The sequence below is a fragment of the Fundulus heteroclitus genome, chromosome 14, assembly GCF_011125445.2.
Source record: "Fundulus heteroclitus isolate FHET01 chromosome 14, MU-UCD_Fhet_4.1, whole genome shotgun sequence".
Taxonomy (NCBI): Eukaryota; Metazoa; Chordata; class Actinopteri; order Cyprinodontiformes; family Fundulidae; genus Fundulus; species Fundulus heteroclitus.
In genome coordinates this window covers 1915498-1937733 of record NC_046374.1, presented here as the reverse complement: position 1 = coordinate 1937733, position 22236 = coordinate 1915498, and the positions used below count along the sequence as shown (strand labels likewise).

The following is a 22236-nucleotide window of genomic DNA, read 5'->3' as shown; positions in this document are numbered from 1 at the left end:
TCGGCTACGAAGCAGAGCGGGACCGGAACTGAGTCAGAGTTGGGACGGCGTCTACGTCGCTTGTGAAAAGCGGGGATTTGCAAGTTCATAGCGCCAGGAATCGGAGCTGATGAAAACAGAGGTTGGGAGACGGAATGAGACGCCACGGCGGAAGAAGGCTCGCTAAGAGAGCGAATCCAGGTCAGTGCTGGTTAAGATATGCTGGAGCGAATACAGAGATTGCAGAGGATGGATGCGCGGCTAGATGGCGTTCCTAAGAGCAGCAGGATTTGAGGATGAGTTGTTATCATCTTGAATCGGACATCTGATTCGAAATCCAACATGCAATCCGTTTGCGCTTGCTGGTTAGCAGGCTGAGACGTGGATTTGAAGTTGCTTTTAAGATGAGCGTGGGATGCTGATTGGCTTCATGGAGGTGCGGTTCGTAGCTGATTGGCTCACATCAGAGGCGTATCGGACTCTGAATGGAGGCAGGCGATGAGTTTCTTCAATTGAACTTGCGCCTTCAGCTTCATATTAAAAAAAGGAAATCCAGGTTAAAGTCCTGAAAGGTAGATTAAAAAAAGGAAATTCAGGTTAAAGTCCTGAAAGGTAGATTAAAAAAGGAAATCCAGGTTAAAGTCCTGAAAGGTAGAGAAGAAAAAAAAAGAAATCCAGGTTAAAGTCCTGAAAGAATTTGATTAAAAAAAGGAAATCCAGGTTAAAGTCCTGAAAATTAGATAAAAAAAAGGAAATCCAGGTTAAAGTCCTGAAAGGTAGATTAAAAAAGAAATCCAGGTTAAAGTCCTGAAGAGGTAGATTTAAAAAGAAATCCAGGTTAAAGTCCTGAAGAGGTAGATTTAAAAAAAAGGAAATCCAGGTTAAAGTCCTGAAAGGTAGATTAAAAAAGAAATCCAGGTTAAAGTCCTGAAGAGGTAGATTTAAAAAGAAATCCAGGTTAAAGTCCTGAAGAGGTAGATTTAAAAAAAAAGGGAAATCCAGGTTAAAGTCCTGAAAGGTGTATATAAAAAGAAAAAGAAAAAAAAAAAAAAGAAAACAGGATTAAGGTCCTGGAAATGATATAAACACAACGCAAAAGTAAAATAGGATGGGTTCCAGACAAAGTACAAAGGGAAATCCAAAAGGGGATGAAAAGTTTATGAATCAGATTGATCCACTTAATTTAAAATACTTGGGGAAGTGTAAGAAAAAGTATAATGTAAATGGTGTGTTGAAAGTGACTAAATGGGAAAACGTTGTGTGTCGGCTAGAAACAAGCGCTAGTGCAAAAACAGGAAAACAAAAACAGGAAAAAATAAAAGAGCTTGAAATTGCACGCTGTTGGTTAAATCAAGCACAAAAAAGGCAGGTTGCACGAGCAAAAAATAAAGCAGACCATAGGCAGAGACAGTCCCGACCAGAAGGAGGGAGTGGGGTGGCCAATGGAGCGGTGCGTCAAAGCCCGACTTCATCACCTATGTGGTCTCCTGCAAGTTTAGGCTCTAAACAAAAAAGAACCTGCCAGAACATTAATTCAGTAATGCAAACCATGGTGGCAACTGAAGAAAACAGACCACCACCGTATAATCCCTCAAACCCCCCCTGAGGATGTTTCAAATCTGTACCCAGACCTGGATGGACTGAGTAAATCAGATCATTCGTTATCTACAGACCAGTCCAAAGGATTGTGTCCTATGGTGCAGGACGCAAATCCTAATGTAGGAACACAGCAGCCTCAAACAATCCCAGTTTTCCGCCCGTGGTCGTTAGAGGAAACCAGAAAGGCTGTAGAAGGTGTCATTTCTCCACAGGAAGATCCAGAAATATGGACCCAAGACATGGAGGGAATTTATAACTCATATGGTTTAAATGGAAATGAGTTCGAACAAGCCTTACAGTCGTCAGTGGGAAAACATTGGGAAAAAGCAAGGGCGAATCATACAGGCAGAACCACACAAGGCGGAATATTTGAACATTAAACACAAATGGGGATCGAAAAAAGGCAGAAATGGACAGCTCTAGCAAAAGCAGCACGAGCAGTTTTCCACAGAAGGGCAGATTATGGACACTTGGTGTCCATAAAACAAAAAATAGGGGAAGACGTAGACAAGTTCAAAATACGCTTTGAAAAAGAATATAGGTTTCACAGCGGCATCCCTCCCGCTGACAGAGATGAAACACCATATCAACAACAGCTAAAAAACATGTTGATGGGAGGTTTCCAGCCATATATCTATGAATGGGTTAAAACATTTAGTTACACTGGCAACGTCTAATGTAACCACAGTTATGGAATATGTGCATCAAAAAAGAGAAACACGCAAAAAAGGGAGTTGGTGCATCTGGAGGGGGGACACATTTTCTGGGCAGATCCTATGTGTGATTCAGAAGAAATATTTGCTTTCCAAGCCACTGGACCCTTCAACGGCGTCGAGGAGGTTTCCGAGGAGGCAGGGGCGGTCCTAGCGACCGAGGGGGCTTTCAGCCCAAATAAAAAAAAAAAAAAAAAAAAATTAAAAAAAATAACAAAAAAAAAAAGAAATAGATGGAGGATGCAGGAATAATTAGACCATGCTCAGTGGGTGCAGAAACAAGTACAGTTACAAGCCCTGTTATCTCAGAAGAAGGTTAAAAGATACACGAATAAAAAAATAAATAAATAAAAAAAACTCTAGCAGACTACATGAGAGAAATGTTGCAGTCTAAAGAAGTGTCCAATGCAAATTTACTGCCAGGAGAATCTTTGTCTCCACAGGATCCACAAACAGTGAGACCAGGAGACTGGGTGTTCGTCAAAGTCATCAGAAGGAAAAACTGGGCAACCCCAAGGTGGGAAGGACCATTCCAAGTGCTCCTGACCACGCCAACAGCTGTGAAGATTGCTGAAAGACCTTCCTGGATTCACCTCAGCCACTGTAAGTTACAGAGAGTGTTAAATACCTAAAAGGTTGGAACATTGGGGAAGTCCGACTTCAAAGGGGTTTGTTTTTTAGGGCCACTCGTCTCAACGTTGGTGAAGAAATCAACTGATCCCTGTTCTTTGGAGTCCTGGGTAAAATTAACATCTCTGCTAACCTAGCAAAAATGTTTGCTGGACTCTGTTTGAGTCCAGATCCGCTGAGTGAGAGAGGAAAAGGTTCATCCACTCCACTGCCATGAAGATTTGTCTGGGAAATCTCCCAGACCATCACCCAGAGAACGTGTGGCAGATAAATGTGACGGTCTTGGCTGAGGAGAAGAACATGAGTAACTGCTACGTATGCTCAGTGATGCCCAAATCCACCAGACAACCCACACTGTATGCTAAAAGCATGCCGGCAGGAGACGGAACGTGTTTCCTGAGGACTGTCCTCATACCTGTGTTTGCACCTGGAAATGCGTTTGATGGTACTGCAAAACAGAATGGTTGGACATGTTAACTGCTAGCCAAGGTGGCGTATGTGTAATGATTGGAATTTCCTACTGTATGTAAATTTCTGATGCAAATGAAACTCATATTACTGAAGCCATGTCTGCTTTAAAGAATCTGCAACAAGCAATGTCCCATGATGCTGTTCCTCTAAGTATGAACTTTCTCTCCTGGTTCTTTTCAGGGTCGTAGTGGCACCTTTTACTGAAAATAATGACACCCATTATTATTGTTCTTATTATTCTTTGTGTTTTTACTGCTTGTGTAATCCCATGCCTAAAGTGTATGATTGCTAAGACTATGGGAAATGTAATGTTTCGATATCAAATGCTTTCACAAATCCCTCTTGAAGAAGTACACCCCGTAGTTTAACTTTTCCCATGTTAAATGCCTAAACAAAATGACAGTCTCATTAAAAATGCAGAACACAAGAAATGAGTACTTGAAGTAGGATACGTTAAGCTCCAATTGTAAATAAAAATGATTAAAAGGAGTGAATGTTAGAAGAAATGTGAATGTAATCATTTTCTTTTTATCTTTTTATTAAGGACTGTTGTGCCCCCATGTTGTGAACCCCTGACTCCGCCTGCCACTTCTTTGATGTCTGATAATAAAGGCAAATGGACAGAGGTAACCAGCGCAGATAGAGCTGAGACTGTGATGAAAACGGCCTCACGTTTCATGCACTTCTGCCCTCTGTCTCTTTGAGAAGAGTCTAAAAACTTGTTTGTGTTGGCTTTCTTTCCAGAATAAAAGAGTTATTAAACTTAACTCTATCAATTAATCTACTAAAAAAGTACAAAACGTATTGCAATTGAAATATGTCTTTAATGTCAATAGATTAATACTATTTTGCCATATGATGTTCATAGTTGGTTAAATGTTGACTGCAGGTACAAGTCGGGCTAAAAACCTTTTAAATTGTTAATATCATGTAGCTAAAGTGTGGCAGTGTTGAAACCTTCTAGTTGCTAGAAACCATTGTTACATGGTAAAAAATGTAAAATAAATTCTGGGTAAGCTTCAGAACGATAGCTTTAATGCATTAAAAAGAAAGCAATTAAAGGTACATTTTCTACCCATTTTGTTTGGATGGACATCCTTCTTGAAAAGACAAAAAACATTTGAGCTGTATTCATTAGTTTCAGTCGAGCTAACTGTGTGACTTGTGTTGGAGCCCTGACCACAGCTTTCTGACCGGACCAGCCTGGAACAAACAATACATTTAAAACAGGAAAAAAAAATTAACATTTGTAGAGATAATGTATGTGTTATGAGAACAAATGAAGAAATCTCAGACCTGAGGATGCCAGAATCTGAAAAACACGTTTTAATCATATGAATACTTGTTTAAAGCATCTTCCTGCTGCTTCTGAGACTGACATCTACACGTCATCAGGATATGAAAATCTCACCTTTGGACTTTTTGAACAGATAAAATAGCAGGAGAGAAATAAGGCAGACTCCAGAAACTGATCCAACAAATATGGAATGGAAATATGGATAGAGATATATAGGTATATAGAAATATGGATATAGAGATATAGATGTGTAGAAATATGGATATAAATGTATATAAATATAGAAATATGGATATAGATATAAATAATCATCACATTGATATGGCCCATGCTACATACTCCGGTACAGTAGGTGGCGGTATGCACCTAAAAGTTAAGGTTGCAATCTGCCATTAAACAAAAAGAAGAAGAAGAAGAACAGTTCAGCACTGGGCCGTCTTCAGTCATCCACCTCTCCATGCCAGTCATTGGTTTGCCTTGAAGTTATGTTCTGCGCTCTCATTTAAGGTTAGTCCTGCCAGACTCTCTGTAAGACTCTGAACTTTGCTGTGTGTTGCTGAAGAACTGCTAACCTGACTAGCTGCCCTGGAGAAGCTCTGATCTGTGCCCAGGTGTCCCTGAGAAACCTGCTGTGCTCTGGCTAGGCCTCTGCCTCCTGAGAACCATGCTACCAGTCTCTGCCTACAAAGACTCTAGCTCTGGGCCGTCAGCTCCTGCCATCACCTGCACCTCTGAGCTTCTGTAATCCTGCTCCTCTGGCTTCATCATCTACCACCCATCATCTTCCCTTCAATAAACCTCTCAAACTTTTTGTCCCGTGTGTGTGTTCTGAGTTCATCGGTAAACAAATCCTGACAATTAATATTAGCATTGGTTTAGGTTCACAATAAATGTTTCAAACACATGCAGTATTTTATCTCTGCTCACCTTTAACTGCCATCCAGCTCCATGGAGAAACCTTTCCTGAATGTTGACACTTGTAGAAACCTTCATCTGACTAAGACGCTGCAGAGATCTTCAGCTCTCCCCTGCTGTCATTTTGGACCAGTTTATCATTGTGATAGAAAAACACGTTGGAAAGTGTATTTTGTCCTCTCAGTCTGCAGCTCAGAGTAACAAAAGCTCATTCAGCTACAGGATGGACGGGGCTCACCAGGAGAAGATCTGCATCTAAGACACAGTCAGAGAATCTTAAGTTTCAGCCAGAAATCAGCTGCTGCAGACTTTTTGAAGAGGTTTAGGAGAATAAACTGAACACATGGTTATGATCATTAATTTTATCTTGAGCCTCTAATGTAGGATTTTATCAAATAAACAACTTTCAAAAAGTTGAATGAACTACAGAGTAACTCTGAGCGAGATGTTCAACAGAGAGCAGAGATTACAGTTACTAAAAACTATGAAGCTTCTGACGCTGAAGGAAACTGAGTTTACAGACATGTTGCCAATGTGATGAAACAAAGAAAGAAGCCTTGGAAGTTATGAGTTAGATTTAATATAAAGATAAACATATTTAAAAAAGCTAAAATAAGGTCAAAGTGAATTTACAGGTTCTGGTTCCAGAAGTTTTAAGTTTTAAGTAAAGTTCATTGTTATTTCAAATGTTGGGTTTAATTTGTTATGTGCTGTTTAAACCCTAAAAAAATCTTCAGCCAAATAAGTTGAACCTAAATGAGATGAGATCACTCTACAGACCATAGAAGAAGAAAATGTTTGTTTCATCTTGAATAATTATTCATATTTCAGATTCTTCCAGAACAGAGATTCAGGTTCTTCTTTTTGGGCCACAGAGCAGTGGATTTTATGTCATAATCAAGCTGTTAAAATGATAGATAGAAAGAAACATAACATACAGCGAGCCGTGATGTTGACTGCATTGCTGAATTCTCCTGATATAGATTCACACCAGTACACCGCTGTCAGGTACGAGGGTTTAAAGGTACATAAAGATCCAGTCATTGGCCCCCAGGTGGCGCAGTTCTCAGGATATATATGGAAACCTGATGATGTAACCCCCTTCACTCTGGACTGAGTTGAGTTTTCTTCACACTTCAGTGTTACAGACTCAGAGGTGAAGTGTTGCTCTCTGTCAGAACTCACTGAGAGAGACGCTGCTGGACCAGAACCAGAAAACAAAGATGGAAAAAAGAATAAATATAAACAAGAGAAGGAAAAACCTTCTCAATACAAATACTGCCTTTACTTTATTTTTTTATTATATTTATATATATATATATATATATATATATATATATATATATATATATATATATATATATATATATATTAGGGCTGGGCAACGATTAAAATATTTAATCGCGATTAATTGCATAATTTTCCTGATTAATTATGATTAATCGCATTGTATTTACAAACTCCAAGAATGAATTCAAAAGTAGTATAAAGAGCACTTTTATTTTAATGTTCTGCTGCCATATGAACAAAAGTGTTGTAACATTTTTAGCACTTATCAGTAACACATATTTAGTGTAAAGCTCAACTTAAACATGTAAAACAAAAAATAGCAATAATAATAAATTAAAGCTTATTGCCACTGACAGGGAATTCTCTTTATGGGGAAAAAATCTACCAAAAACAGGCAATTTCTGAGGTAACAGCAGGGAGCAGCATTACCATTTTATGTTCAATACCAAAGTGTAACTTAGCAGTGGTTACAACTAACTTGTTTCTGTCATATTCCATGCTGGAAGAACTTTAAACTGAAATGCTTGCTAACTCGATATGCTTGCGTTGCTTGCGTTTATTTGACGTTAACACGCGTTTTTTTGTTGTTGCTTTCTCGCGTGCATATAGTGAATGGCAGGGAAAAACAGGTAAAAACTAGTGCTGTCAAACGATTAAAAATTTTAATCGCGATTAATCACATAATGTCGATAGTTAACTTGAGATTAATCGCAATTAATCGCATATTTTATCCTTTTATTTCTGAAAGTGTAATAGCCTGTTTGGGCATTTTAATGTGCAATTTTGCAATAAATGACACTAATTAAATACATGCTTGTACAAAAAATATTTTTATTTTGTTATTTTTCAAGCACTTTTCAGAATTGGAGTGAAAACATCCTGGTGCCAAATGTTAAACTCTGGACTATAATGGCTAAATGACTAATCATGACGCCCTGATGTTTACACAGTATGTAAACAAATGTGTAAATAAATACCTGTTTTCATGACGATATATTTTTTTTGCCTCTTAAACAAAGCTAGACATGGTATTATGCATAAACATATAAATTAATAAAAATTGTACATTTCAATAAAGTCATAAGTTTTGTTCATTTGTTCTCTCTCTCTCTCTCTCTCTCTCTCTCTCTCTCTCTCTCTCTCTCTCTCTCTCTCTCTCTCTCTCTCTCTCTCTCTCACACACACACACACATCTAATTCTGAGCTTTCACACCAACAACAATACAGGTCATTCCAGTCTTACACTTTGCTTGCAACTGGGCAGGATCTTAGTACCCTGAATGAGACTGTTTAGCAACTGTTTAGTAACTCCAGGTCCTTCGTTTGGCAACGTGATTCAGCCTTAGTTTGTCAAATACAGAGAAAACAAATTAATAATCATTAAAGTACGGTTTATGGGTTGGGTTTCTGCAATGTTATCAACGTGTAAAAACTCATCTTCAGAACCAATGTCTGATAAAATGGTGATCTGCACCATGTAATCTACTTTCAGCAGTTATCACCGGTTATTGCACCGTAAACTGCAGAAAATACGTGCAGAGTTGCTCTGTCTGCCTTTACTACCGTCGGCTCCTGTGGCGGAGGGATATTTCAGCTGGATACAGAGTATGGGCAGTGCAGGCAGGTCTCATAATAACCGCTGTTTCATCACTTATTTTAGAGCCCAAATAAGCGATTTTACTTTTAGAAACGTGCCCAAAAAAAACCGCAACCCGTGACTCATGAAATTTAGAAGCGCTTTTAGAAAAAAGAAGCCCAAAGTCGCATGTGTCCGAGGGTAAAAGAAACCCTTCGGGGCGGGTGTGTTTTGCTACAGTTTTCTAGCACTCTTGAAACTACGGAAAGCGCAGAGGATAAAAGAAACACAGTCCGGAGAGCGCGGCGGGGGAAAAAACATTAGCGAACGGTGTGTGTGTGTTTTGACGCAACGCTCGTTAACGGCGACAAAAAAATTGTCGGCGTTAAAATGGGTTTGCATTAACGCCGTTAATAACGCGTTTAACTGACAGCACTAGTAAAAACATATGTACGGCGTCGATGCAGACTCCGCTCCGCTCCGCACAAAACTTGTTCCGGCCGCCAACTCACCGCCTCGCCTAAGCAAATTCCTGCGGGAAACACCGCCTTCCGCATGTCGGCTTTGTTTTTTTCCGGCCAGCACCTTTCTTCCTCTTTGAATCCGAGGTTTGGCTGACAGCGAGGTTATTGGCGCATTATCGCCACCTACTGTTCTGATTCAAACCCCTTCACCGCAGCAACAGCCCTTCACAAAATAAAAGCATGTGAGAAACATGCTAATATATATATATATATATATATATATATATATATATATATATATATATATATATATATATATATATATATATATATATATATATATATATATATATATATATATATATATATATATATATATGATTAGATTGATTTATATTCCACTTCTCATCTTCCCAGTGTTTTTCTTGAAGGTCAGAGTCTCAGCTCTGCAGCTGTTTGTTCATCTTATCCACTGACCTAAAGAGTCTTTAACCACACAGTGAAAGTTGGTCATGAAAGTAAAAATATGCAACTATATATGTTGAATGATCTTTTCTTTTTCTGTGATGAAGTCAAACATCTGTTCACCACTGGCAAAGTTCTGTGTGATATATTAAATCTTCATTCAGACTTTCGAGGACTCACATGTTTACTATTTTTTTACCAACTTCTGTGCAGTAAAACCTCAAAAAATGGGATCAGTAGGAGGTCAGGTTGGTAAATAACCTGAAATGAAGGTGAAACCAAAACACGTTCATTGGTAGAACAGAAACACACTGACCTGCTGACCAGATAAACTCTATGTAGCCGTAATAAGTAGAAATCTCTGGATTTCCTTTTCCAGCTCTACATAAATATCCTGCTGTGGGCCTCTGTCCATGAACGATGATGGAGTTCTGTTCCGTCCCCTTGATGCTATCAGGCAGCAGCTCATATGTGTAGGTCTTCTGTGATAGATCAGGAACAGCTTTATACCAGTAAAACCTCCATCCTGCAGACGGAGGCGTAAAGCTACAGCTCAGAGTTACTGAGGCTTCAGAAGTCAGCCATAATGGAAACACAGTCAGGAGAGGCTTCATTGCTGGAAAATAGATTTTAATCGCTATTAATTGTCTTAAAACTGCACAAAACAAAATTTACAGAATAAACAAAAACACATTGAAATAAGTTTTTGTTTTAAAACCAATCTTATAAATTCATCAGCACCCGAAGAGCTGTACTCTGTTTCAGATCTGTAACGTGTATTTATTATTTTCTGTGACCCTTACACTCAGTTCAGAAATGACCCACCTATGTAAATCTTGCCCTGCAATAACTGTTTAACGTCCAATGTTATTGAAGACAGTTGTCTGATTTTTTTTGTAGTAAAGGGACGTTTAGATCATTGTAAATCCAAAACTTACAAAGGCTTTCTCAATATTTACTTGTTGAAAATGTTATATCCTTTTGTCAGCTTTTGGCTCAAAGTTTAATCTAGGACAGGACAATACCGATACATTTAAGGTGGCTTTATTTAAGAAGCTAGACCAACACCATCATGCACCGACAGCAATATCTGCCTTTTATCAGAAAATAAGAAATAAACAATACTGACACAAAACTAACACCCAACACAGTAAATGAAACCTAATAAATATTCACATAAATAAAAATTGTTTCAACTAACTAAATCTAAGGTCAATCAAAAGAATACTTCAAATTAAGCATAATTCCTTAAAGCTCTAGCCTTCTAATGGTTTGCTCCAAGAGCTTTTCAGCAGCACCGGCAGCTCTTTTCTCCCTTCTGCTGCTGAGTAGCCAAGATGTGTAGAGAGAGCCAAGAAAGTGATGTGAAATACAGATAAACATGACCATTCAGACTTTGGACGCTTTGAGAAATATGTATCTGCATTGGTACCACATATGGAAGTGGCACAAATCAGATTTGTTTTTGGTGGGTGGGGGGGAATCAGAATGGGGCCATTCACAGTGCCATGAAAAAGAAGATGTGGGTCGCAAATGGGCAAAAAAAAGCGGTTTTTAGATCACATTTCCATGTAGTGTGAACATAGCCTTACCCTCTTCTAGAAATCTACCTTTAATATTAATATTGGCCTAATTGAAAACAAATCTCTCCATATGCATTGACCAATATGCAAACATGCAAAATGTGTATCATTCTTGAATTGGGAGGTCCACAAAATTAGTGCAGGGGCCACAAAATTCCCCTGGACCACATTTGGCCACCTCTGCTATATGCAATAGATGCAATAGTTTACATAGGAGCCAACCAGGTAAATACATCCAGAAGAATATGGAAGAAAACATTGTCCAGCAGTGGGGACTCAGGAGCAGACATCCCTCCTCTGATGAAAGCGTCCAAATCCAGGGAGGTTCAGAGCACAGAATTTAGATTTAATGGCAGCCTAACCATGGTCAGCTTTGTCAGGAACAACCCAACGGCTGCTGAGCTCCTGTGTTCCTGAGCCCGATGCCTCACAGCAAAGTGGTGGATGGAAATGATAGAAAGAAAAAAACAGAAGTCATCACAGACTACAATAAACATACAAATGCAAGACAGTTATAAGGAGCTTGTCACACCACTCATGAGAAGATAACCAAATAGTTTTCTCCATCTGTCACCCCTGATCATTAAAAAGAAATATGTGGGAGACAAGAGGCGAAATTTAGCCATGGGAAAGACCCAAACAGAGCCAGCCAAATTGAAAGAGGTACCAGTTCTACCCAACTTAAAAAGACAGTATGGTCAGCAGTCGGTGTGAGAAAAGCTCCGGAGCTGTGTGCAATGATCACAGCCAGAAACGAGTAGTCTGCTAAAACTGCACACAGTGAGGGTCCCAGACAGTAATACACTGGCAAACACTGGTCCATAGACAGACTCATACGCACATAGTCTGACTCAGACTGAGACATACAAAATTGATAGTTATTGTTCTATTGCTTTTGTGCAAGTTTTTTTAAAAATGTTAAAAATATACTATTTCAAACATCAAAAACATTTTTCAGGCTCATTTATAATACAAAAAATATAAAAAATGAGGACACATGGCACAAAAACACATTAATTGAAAAATAAGTAATTTCTGACCCATTTCTGGAAGAGTGTCGGGTGCTGTCACTCGTTCATCTAAGGGTTGAGGAAAGCTATGATCATTTCCTCCCTCTATATATCTAATTGGAAGAAGATTCTGGTAAACTGCTGAAGCTGGCAATAGTCTTCAATCATCCACTTCACAGATAAGATTGTATTGTGTTAAAACAATATTGGGTGGAAATAGTGTAATAAGATTTCAAATCATCATCCATAAAGCTAGTCAGTGATCCTGAGGCTCAGTCCTGAGGCTTAGACACTCATCATATTAATTCTACCACCACCGTCTCAATAAATGTGATACAAGTAAGGGTAAGAGATGTCTGAGTTTCCCTGCAGAAAATATTACTTGTGTGACATGAAGATGCAGAAGACAGAAACATAGATAAAACAAATGATGAATTCAGCCAAGCTTTCCAGCTCCAGTAAAAAATAAAGAGAGAAACATCTTCTATTACCTAGAGCAAATTCAGACCTAAAACAAAGACAAAAATATCGTTAGATGTCAAGCAAAAAGAAACAAGATATCACATGCAAAAAACATGCAATAAATGAAATGCTACAATGTACAGCTCAAATGGGTCTTTTATCTTTTAAAATGTAATTTAGATCCAACAGTGTGGCTCAAATGGAGCTTTTAATTTTTGTATTCCCACCACATTTGTCCAGGTTCCTGCAGAGACAGGAACCTGCTGGTCCTGAATGTTCAACAAGGTATCTCTAAGAAGTGGAAGAGTAAAAATGCAATGGGGTGATTTTCTACTGTATATCACACACACACACACACACACACACACACCAGGTTTCAGTGGCTGAGGCTATGGCAGCAACGTTTATTGTGAGAGGGGCTCTGGGTCTGAACTTCCATGGTGATGAAGCAGAAACCAGTTTGGAAGAGGATGTGTCGTAAGGTTTGGAGGAAAACTCAGATTACAGCCTTTCCGATGAAACTGTAAAAATAATGTCACCAATTGTGATTCATTTCCTGATGTAAAGTTGCTGCCAAGATGGCCATAGATTCAGACTACAGGAGCCACAAGACTGTCTGCTTTCTATGAATAATTATCTACGTTTTAGTTTTTCCTACCACCTTAAAATGGCAACAAAAAGGTTAAAATCATTTAAATGTTAAACATGGGATGACTGGATGATAAAATTGCTTGATATTAAATGTATGTATGTATGTGCACAGTGATTTTTTCCGGTGAAAAAATCCTCCTGGGCGCTTTCCGTAGCACTCCGTTAACCAGTCATTAGAATTTCAACCATCCATCCTTTCTGGTTGACTTTAACCACTATGTCCTTTGGGAGTTGGTCTTTCGGCATAGTTTTGTGCTTAAAAATCACCATCGGGGGAAGCTTCTTTCCAGAGCCGGTGCAGCCCAGGACGCAGGTGAAATGAGTTCTCTCATGTCCGGTGGTTTTCACCATAATGGATGATGCACCTGTCTTGTTCACGGTCCTGGTCAGAGGCAGATCAAATGTCAGTGGCACTTCATCCATATTTATAATGTTGTCTGGTCCTATGGCGTTCTCCGCAATTTTTGTTTCAACAAATTGTCTGAAATTTGCAACTTTTTCCTGGTAGTCTGGGGGGAGTTGCTGACAGAGAGTTGTCCGCGCCCTAATGGACAGGTTCTTTCTCCTCATGAATCTGAAACACCAAGACGGTCCTCCGTTGAAATCCTCAATATTCATTTCAGCCGGATTTGTACGGTGGATACACCTCGGCCACCTGCTCTCTGAGTGTTAACCCAGTCCTCAAGAACATTTTCAAGTTCAGGCCACCTGCTTTTATGTCCTCTGAAAGCCTTTCTAGTTTTTTTTACATTGGATGAGTTCTTCCCGCTGCCGTCTCCAGCGCCGAACCATGGATTTGTTCACGTCAAGTTTACGTGCGGCAGCTCTATTTCCTTCCTGTACTGCCAGATCGATGGCCTTCAACTTAAAAGCGGCATCATACGAACTTCTTCGTGTGGTTTCCATGATGAGTGGGTATGGTTTTGAACAAAATTCTCCGTCGTGCCTGCCGCTTACAAGTGCTAAATAAAAATTAGCGCTATCTTCTTTGATTTCAACTTTGACTTCCCTACCGTCTCGTTTTTTTTAACTTTCTGCTAAAGCGCCCCCTGGCGGGATACTAAAAATCCACAGAAAAGCCGCACCACATTATAAACCGCATGGTTTGAAGCATGGGGAAAAAGTAGCGGCTTATAGTCAGGAAAATACGGTAATCACCTCTACTCACGTTGTTCGCATGCCTACATATACCTGCCTCTCATCCAGTGACGGACTGGACGGTCTGGCATTTGGGCAGATGCCAGAAGGGCCACAGGCCCTCGTGGGCCGTTTGGGCCGGCCAATCACGAGGCGGCATGATCGTCGGGTGTGCGCGGCCCCTTTCACCCTGTTCATTGTAGGCCTACATTATCTCTCGGCCCACTAATAAGCCAAATGCAGGGTTTCCCGCAGCACTGTCTTGGCGAGGCGGCCTGCAGACATTTGTATATAATTATTACAGGAAGTTGCTCGTTGTATATTGTTAAGGTAAAAATTTTACTTTTGAATGGGTGGAATACTGCTAAATATATATATATATATATATATATATATATATAGTGATGGGTCCGGCAACACCGATGCGTCGGCGCATGTGTCGGTCTCATAGAGCGAAACCCGTGTCGATGTGTGTATTGCTACGGAAAAGTCACGTGACCAATACAGCACCTGTTTCGAACTGACTGACGCGCCAAACCGTTTCTGTTCCCTCTAAGCTGCACGCGTGTGCATTCGCGCACAGCAGCGCGCACAGCAAAGCTTATGCTGCGCAGTAAAGAAAATCCAAGCTGAACTGTAAACAAAATAACGGTTAATAATGGTTAATTTTTAACCATTTTGCAACTCTGGTGTGATGGTGTTGTACCACAGTCTCGCTCTGTGAGCGCCAGGTGCTGATCGGAGCGCACCACTGATGGATGGGTTCTGCAACGCCTTTTTGGTTGGGCGGGTTGCGCTGCGCGTCTTTGTTCTGAGCGTCGTTTCAGAAAAAACGGCTGATCTACACTGAGTAGAAAGTTGCTACTCTGAGTAGTTTTTCCTCCCTTTGTCATACTCAGCATGTCCGATTTCAGAACAGATGATATCAGTCAGGTAACTAAACACAGCGCCCGATCAACCATTTGTAAAAAAAAATAAAAAAGCCAGTCCACAAGCATCCTCCTTCACATTATTTATTGACTGTATCTAAAAAAAATCAAATATATGTTTAATTCAAATGAAAATATAAAATAATACAATGCAACATACAATGATTTAAATTGTATTGTGTATACTTGGTCATCAAATCAGTGTCAGTTAACTCTGTCAACCAGGTTGCCTGTAGTGATTTTTAAGGTCCAGCAGGTGTCAGTATTCAGTGACACAGTATCGGCACAGTATCGGCACAGAGTTGCAATGTGTCGAAACGTTTCATGACGCCTCATCGACCCATCACTATATATATATATATATATATATATATATATATATATATATATATATATATATATATATATATATATATATATATATATATATATATATATATATATATAATTTCTAAAAAACAGCGCTGCACAGTGGTGCAGTGGGTAGTGCTGTTGCCTTACAGCAAGAAGGTTCTGGGTTCAAGTCAGCCCTGGGTCTTTCTGCATGGAGTTTGCATGTTCTCCCTGTGCATGTGTGGGTTCTCTCTGGGTACTATGGCTTCCTCCCACAGTCTAAAAGCATGACTGCTAGGTTAATTGGTCTCTCTAAATTCTCCTTAGGTGTGAGTGTGTGCGTGAATGGTTGTTTGTCCTGTTGTCTCTATGTTGCCCTGTGACAGACTGGTGACCTGTCCAGGGTGTACCGATAAATGAATATTTTCATTATGAAGCCTCCCCCAAAAGCCTAGACAGAATGTCAGAAGTGGACATGTCTGGGCAAAAGAGGAAGTTTGGTCACCCTAGTTTTGGTCCATGTGGTGAGTTTGGTGTTAGAATGGAGTTAATGGTTGAGTGTTAGAGGGCGGACAGGTTGAGGATTAGATGTTCCAGAGGGGTTGAGGTTGCTGGCTGTAGAAGGCAGTAGTCCAGGAGGTTATGGCTGGAAGAGGTTTGAGAGGAAAATCCAGGAAGCTTCACTTAGGAGCAGATCCTGGAGAGAATGTAGGAAGTAACCCCAGGAAACACAGAGAGATCGGGGTTAGGCATTAAGCCAGGAAATAACAAGATCAAACACTAGGAATCTTCACAGAGAGCTTAAGGTACCATGCAGGTTGACAACAAGCTGTGAAATGACCAGCAGCCAGCTTCTATCAGCTCCGGCTGGTGAACTGCAGGTGTGCAGTCAGCACCGACCTGCAGCTCAGTGGAAGAGAAACTCAACATAAACACATCACATCCCAGAGGCCTATTTCACGAATTTGGAAATCCAGGATAAGCGCTAAAGCCAGGCTTGAACTAGAGTGATCAATGCGTCTTGGCTTTATCCGTTTCATGAAGCCCAATCCAGGCTCGGGAAAGGCGACTAAATCAAGCAAGATGTTAGTAATCCAGCTAAATGCACATCCCCGGCTGTCTACAAAAGACCACGAGGAAGATTACAAGCGCTACATCATATGCTGATTATAGATCACTGATGCTACAATCAGTGGCGATTTCTGAAATGGGTGACCCGGGCAGCCGGCTTCTCATTTAGGTCGCCATGAGATTCCCCTGGACTGACAACAGCTTATTTGTATCTACCAGAGTTCCTCGCAATATGGTGATTGTAACCATGTTGAGGGAGATTTTTTTTTCACTGATTTTCCAAAATCCTGTAGGATCGCTGAGAAATGTTAGTGTTGGAAACGAGCTTGTAACCATCTGGACTTTACTGTGGAACCTGACCAAAGACACCTACGTATATGCTGTCTACATTCCCTCTGTGATAAGGAGCTAACAACTGAATGTCCAGACCTAATAACAGTAACCAGAGCATCTGCGCAGGTAAGCTACCTTTTATTTTGCCTTTTTCTCAGCGAAAAAAAAAACAGTCAAAATATCATACATTCAATCTGTGGGGGTGTTTATGTGAGCTTCAGTGTTCCACAGTCCACTTATTATAGGCAACTCTGGACTTGTTTCTCTCTAAAGTTACTTGTAACTTTTGTGAGTTGGTGGTTGCCTTTTTTGGTGGGGTGGGGGGTTGTTTTTGAACATGAAGTTGCTTTTTGGGCTTAGCTTTTTTACAGACAGAACCCTTTTCAATGCCTTTTCTGGTAATGGCGCCTCACAACAAGTTTGGATAATATCAACCCCACTATCCTCCCTGACAACTATTCCACAGGTAAGAATTATTTTAACAAGGTCTCCACAAAATTTATCATGGAGGTCCCCTCAACGCTCTCTTTAAGAAAATAAATACAAAGATTATTTCAACATGAGTAGCCCTCAAGCTGAGTGATAGTTGCCTTCAGTTGTTGCTGAGTTTTGTTCATGTATGTGGAACACTCTTTCATTTCCACGACAATACGATGCTCTACTGCATCAAGTCTTAGCGCTGTAGCCTCAATTTTCGTTATCTTCCATCATCTGCTCCTCTTCTGAAAAGTTGTACTGTAGCTGCTGCAGCTGTTGAGACAACTTAACATCGCATTCGGACATGGACTTGGCCATAGTGTCGTTAATAGCCTCACGAATAGAGGCTAGCGAAGGAGGTTGCTCTGTTAGCATAGCACCCTCGTCCACATCATCGGAGTCACTCATGGTGTCAGCATTACCCTTTCTTCTTAGTCCCTTGCTAGGGCCCCCGTCTTGATAAATTGTTTTAAAAACTATTTTTATCCCTGACTTATCTGCTCTGTTCTTTGTTTTTCATGTTTGTTAACTAGCAGCATTAAGTTTTATTATTTTAGTATTATTTGTAGAAGTGAGCAGAGCATCCAAAACTCTTACTAAAGTAGGGGCAGCACTACTTTAACATATTTCTACTCAATTAAAAGTAAAGAGTAGCCAAACAAGAAATACTCAAATAAGAGTAAAAATGTATTTGGTAAGAAGGCTACTTGAGTCCTGAATAATTAATCATGACAACCAGTTTTAATATTTAAAAATGTTGGACAAACATAAATATAAAGTTATCTGCAAATCATGGTATTTTAAAGACTGCTTTTTGGTAAAAATATAAAATACAATATTTACAAAGTAACAAATCCAGCCAGAACAAACACGTTTCTTGAAGGAAATTTCAACATAAAACTTATAAAACCAACACGTACAGCAGTTAATGGATATACAGCGTGTTAGAAGGATGAAAGCACTTTCCAATAACAATAGCTATTGTTCATTGTATGTTCATTTGAGCTCCAAGATCAGCTGATAGGAAATAAGATTTAAACCGCCAAGCTCGTGTACACAAAGGAAATCTTGCTTTAACATAGATCGCAGGTGTGTGTCTCTTTGGAGCCTTTTTGATTAAAACAAGTCTTTTCTTTTGTCTAAGTCTAAGTCTCTAAGTCTAAGTTCTTTATCTAATGAAGTTAGGTGGGTTGAGTAGCCAGACAGTCCATTCAAGTAAGAGCAGTAAAAGTACATTGCAGTAAATCTACTGCAAAAAGTATATTTTGTTCAACAACTTACTTAAGTAAATGTTACTACTAAATGAAACCTTGTTATGACCCACTTGTAATTATTTGTAAAATATTGTAAAAACATGCACTCTTGTGGTTTAGTGAGACAAAATGTTCAAAAGCTTAAAGAGTACCAACTATTTCCAGACACTGGATTGTGAGACCACTTTAGAACCAGCCAACCTGAAGCTAATGCTGCAATATTGTTGTTTGATAGTTTCTCAGCTCTAAGAGTATCTATCAAAAAGCAATGAAGTGAAGTGAAGCTCAACAGTACTGCAGGGAGAAACACACTGACTTGGCCACAGTGTCCAACATGATAGGCATCAACAAATTACTCAATAACTTACCACTAAAACTTACCACCAACTGAGGCTTGGGCTTGTCTGTGTGATCATTGTACAATCTATAACTGTTTCTCTATCAATTGTTAAAATCTATAGTTTAATCCAGAAACACAGCAGTGGTCAATTTCCATAATAGTAAAATGGATTGTGCTTAAAGTTTTTTCTGTCAGGGTGCAGCTTTTGCCTGCTGCACCCTGAGCAGTTTCCAGCACCTTCCTCCTCCTGCCCAGCTCTGTTTCCACTCACCTTAATCATTTACACCTGTTCACTCTCCAATCATCCTGGACTATCTCCACCTGCAAGCTCTACTATAAAAGTTCTCCTCAGTCAGGTCCTCACCGCCGGTCCGTTTTCCGTCTTCCGCTGCACCGCAGCCAGAGATTCTTCCATGTCTGGCTGAGCATCAACTCTCCTTAGTCTGGCAACCAGAGCTTCCCCCACGTCTGGTTACCAGAGCTTCCCGCACCTGTCTGCACCTCCAAGTGATCTCTCAACAGTGCTGTCGGTTTCCCCTGTTACTCCAGCGTTCCAGTACTCCGAGTAAGCTCTCTGCTGCCCTGCTGAACCTGCTGCAGCCCCCATTTCTCAAGAATCCTCTCTGCCGCACTGCTGGATCCACTGCAGCCCCAGCGTTCTATGGACTATCTCCCTGCTGCGCTCCTGGTCCTACTGCAGCCACCTGCGTCCAAGAACTTTCTGATTCTGGGTGCTGCACCCGCTGCTCTCCAGCTCTCTCCAGTCCTCCAGCTCCTGCACTCTCCACTCACCAGCTCCACCCCGGCATTGACTATGGTTCTCTTCTTCCACAACTCACTGCTCTACAATAAACTCTCTCAGAACTAAGCTCAGTGTGTGTGTGGCGTGTGTTCGGTTCAAATGTCCCTAAATTTATTAGCATTTTTAAAAATAATTAGCAATAACAGTAAATGTGATCCATCATTATTTGTATTTGCTGTGTCCTAAATTAAGATCTAAGGACAAGGTAATCCTCTTGATATCTGCATTTAAAACAGTGTATAGTAATTTTAAAATCTAGAAATATAAATATACGTTTCTCATAATTATTATATTTTGGAGATGTTAATCGAGAAATGACTGTATGTTTGCCTAGGTCTACTTTTATTTAAATTTTTTTGCAAAACAAAAATATTTAGAATGATTTCATCAAATGCACGTTAAGCATAAGCAATTTAACTAAAAACACACCAACATCCACCTTCAAAGATGACACGTGTTTCATTGCTAAATATAGAATTAGCTTTGTAAGGCGTAACCGGGCCTGTCAACGACTGTTCCCTGGTATCTGCCCAGACCTGACCTACAGGCGGCGCAAGTAAGCAAACTCGCCCCAGTGTTGCCAGCTGGGCTCTGCGCTGTCATAAGACACTTGATTTCTTAATTTATGCAAAGACAAGCTTTCTCCCGTTTAAACCAAAGTCAGAGAAAACGGATCATAGCTTATTCCTTCATTGGGTTAAGGTGAACGGGAGGAGAGTAGGACCAGGACACAGAGTTGGGAGAAAACTTCATAGCATTGCATTTGAAGGTAAGACACCAAATCCATTCTCTAAAGTTGTACTCGGTGTTCTTGTCGGGAAGTTTACATAAAACCTGGCTTTCATTGTTTCTTACTTGATTTGCCTGTTTTGTTATCTGGTTATTATCATAATAGTTCCTGTGAAATAGAAACACAAACCCCGTCCTTATAGTTTCACTTTCGCTTCTGACTAAACTCGCAGCCTGAAGCTCTGCGCAGGCGTTAAATATCTGGTGTCCTACAGAGATGCCCAAACCCATCGGTACCCAACCACAAAGAAAAGCCATCTATTGATATAAGATGTCTCCTATAGTGCACTATGTGAAATAGAACCCAAAACTACAATAAACAACAACATAAGTTAAAAAAAACCTTAAATTAAAAAAGGGGTTATATTTCCTTCAGCAAAAACAACTACTTCACTTATTAGAATGGATTACAAAATAAAAACAAAATCTTTGCTTACTAAAATAGCATTTCACAAAACATTGGCTTGCGTATAAACCATTCATATTTTTAGTTTTCTTCAAAGATATCAGCGGCTAAGTGAAGTATTTTACTGCTGACAGCCTTTGTGGCGTGCCAGCAAGAAATTGTGAAAAAAAAACAAAAACATGAAACTGAGACTGTTCTGTCTGGAATCTTTCCAGAGAACAACTATGTAAACAACATCCCACGGCTTGCCTGTCATTCAACCTCTTCCCGTTTTTGCACTGGCAACTCTTAGGGCTGATAGTGTGCAGACCAGTTAGACACATTTATCATACATGCAATAAAGAAATAATTCTTGCTTTCGTTTCAGCCTTAGCTCAGCAGTGTTCTCGTCAGAGATCTGAGCATGTGATGAATGTTGCAGTGGTACTTCAACAATATATTATCTTACAGAAACTGGGAAAAGTCTGAAAGAACTCAAGCAAGTTAGTGTAAAAATATGTGGTACGTTTCATTAGATCAAGTCCTTAGACACAAACTTTAAACAGCAATAAAATGGAGCAAATATACATAATATAAAACCTTTCATATATATGATTTGTGTAAAGGAGATAAACAGTGATACAGTTAGCTTTATAGTTAAAAGATAAACAGCGACAACTTTCTGGCCAGTCAAGCCCAATCAAACAAGGCAGTGCAAAAGCCTACTCAGATGCAATGATTTATTTATTTTTGGGTCTGAAAAAAAAAAAGCAATTTTGAGGCACTGAAACCTTGATGACAAATACGCTAGTTTGTTGGTTAAGTCCTAGATAAGTTTTTTTTGTTGGGGGGATTTCGGGTGAATAAAAAAATGGGTTTCGCAAGCTTCACATATTGCGTGACAACTGCTACACATGTTGGACCTGGCAGAATGTCAGGTGCCACCAAAGTTCATACAACAGATTTCGATTTATCCACTTGAAAGTCAGTCAATCCACCATTAATAAGGCTTTGAAGATGTAAGGTGATCAAGAGGATGTGTCCAGATCTTAGATTTGCAATTTTTGCCAAAGCATCCTATTTGTATAATTCCCACATCAAATATGCTAGCTATACCAAAGTGCCGACTGGTAATCCTCTCTACATCTTTAGTGTATCTATTGTATATGCATGGAGAAGTGCTGACATAACTTAAGTCTGTTATAAATTTGTGCTTCTTAATTACAATAACTTGGTCAGATAGCATACGACAATTCAAAGCCATAGAATCCAAACTGTTATT

At 39.7% G+C, this 22236-nt stretch overlaps 1 protein-coding gene and 1 long non-coding RNA gene across 2 annotated transcripts in view; both read left to right on the top strand.

Annotated features, from left to right (window-relative positions):
* LOC105921281 (protein mono-ADP-ribosyltransferase PARP14) overlaps positions 1 to 22236 on the top strand; it is a gene marked incomplete in the record, with an annotated part of 115697 nt that overhangs the window by 82474 nt on the left and 10987 nt on the right.
* LOC110368164 lies at positions 5108 to 5500 on the top strand. The gene is made up of 2 exons (XR_002427945.2): positions 5108 to 5196; positions 5284 to 5500. It is a non-coding gene; the product is annotated as an uncharacterized LOC110368164 (long non-coding RNA).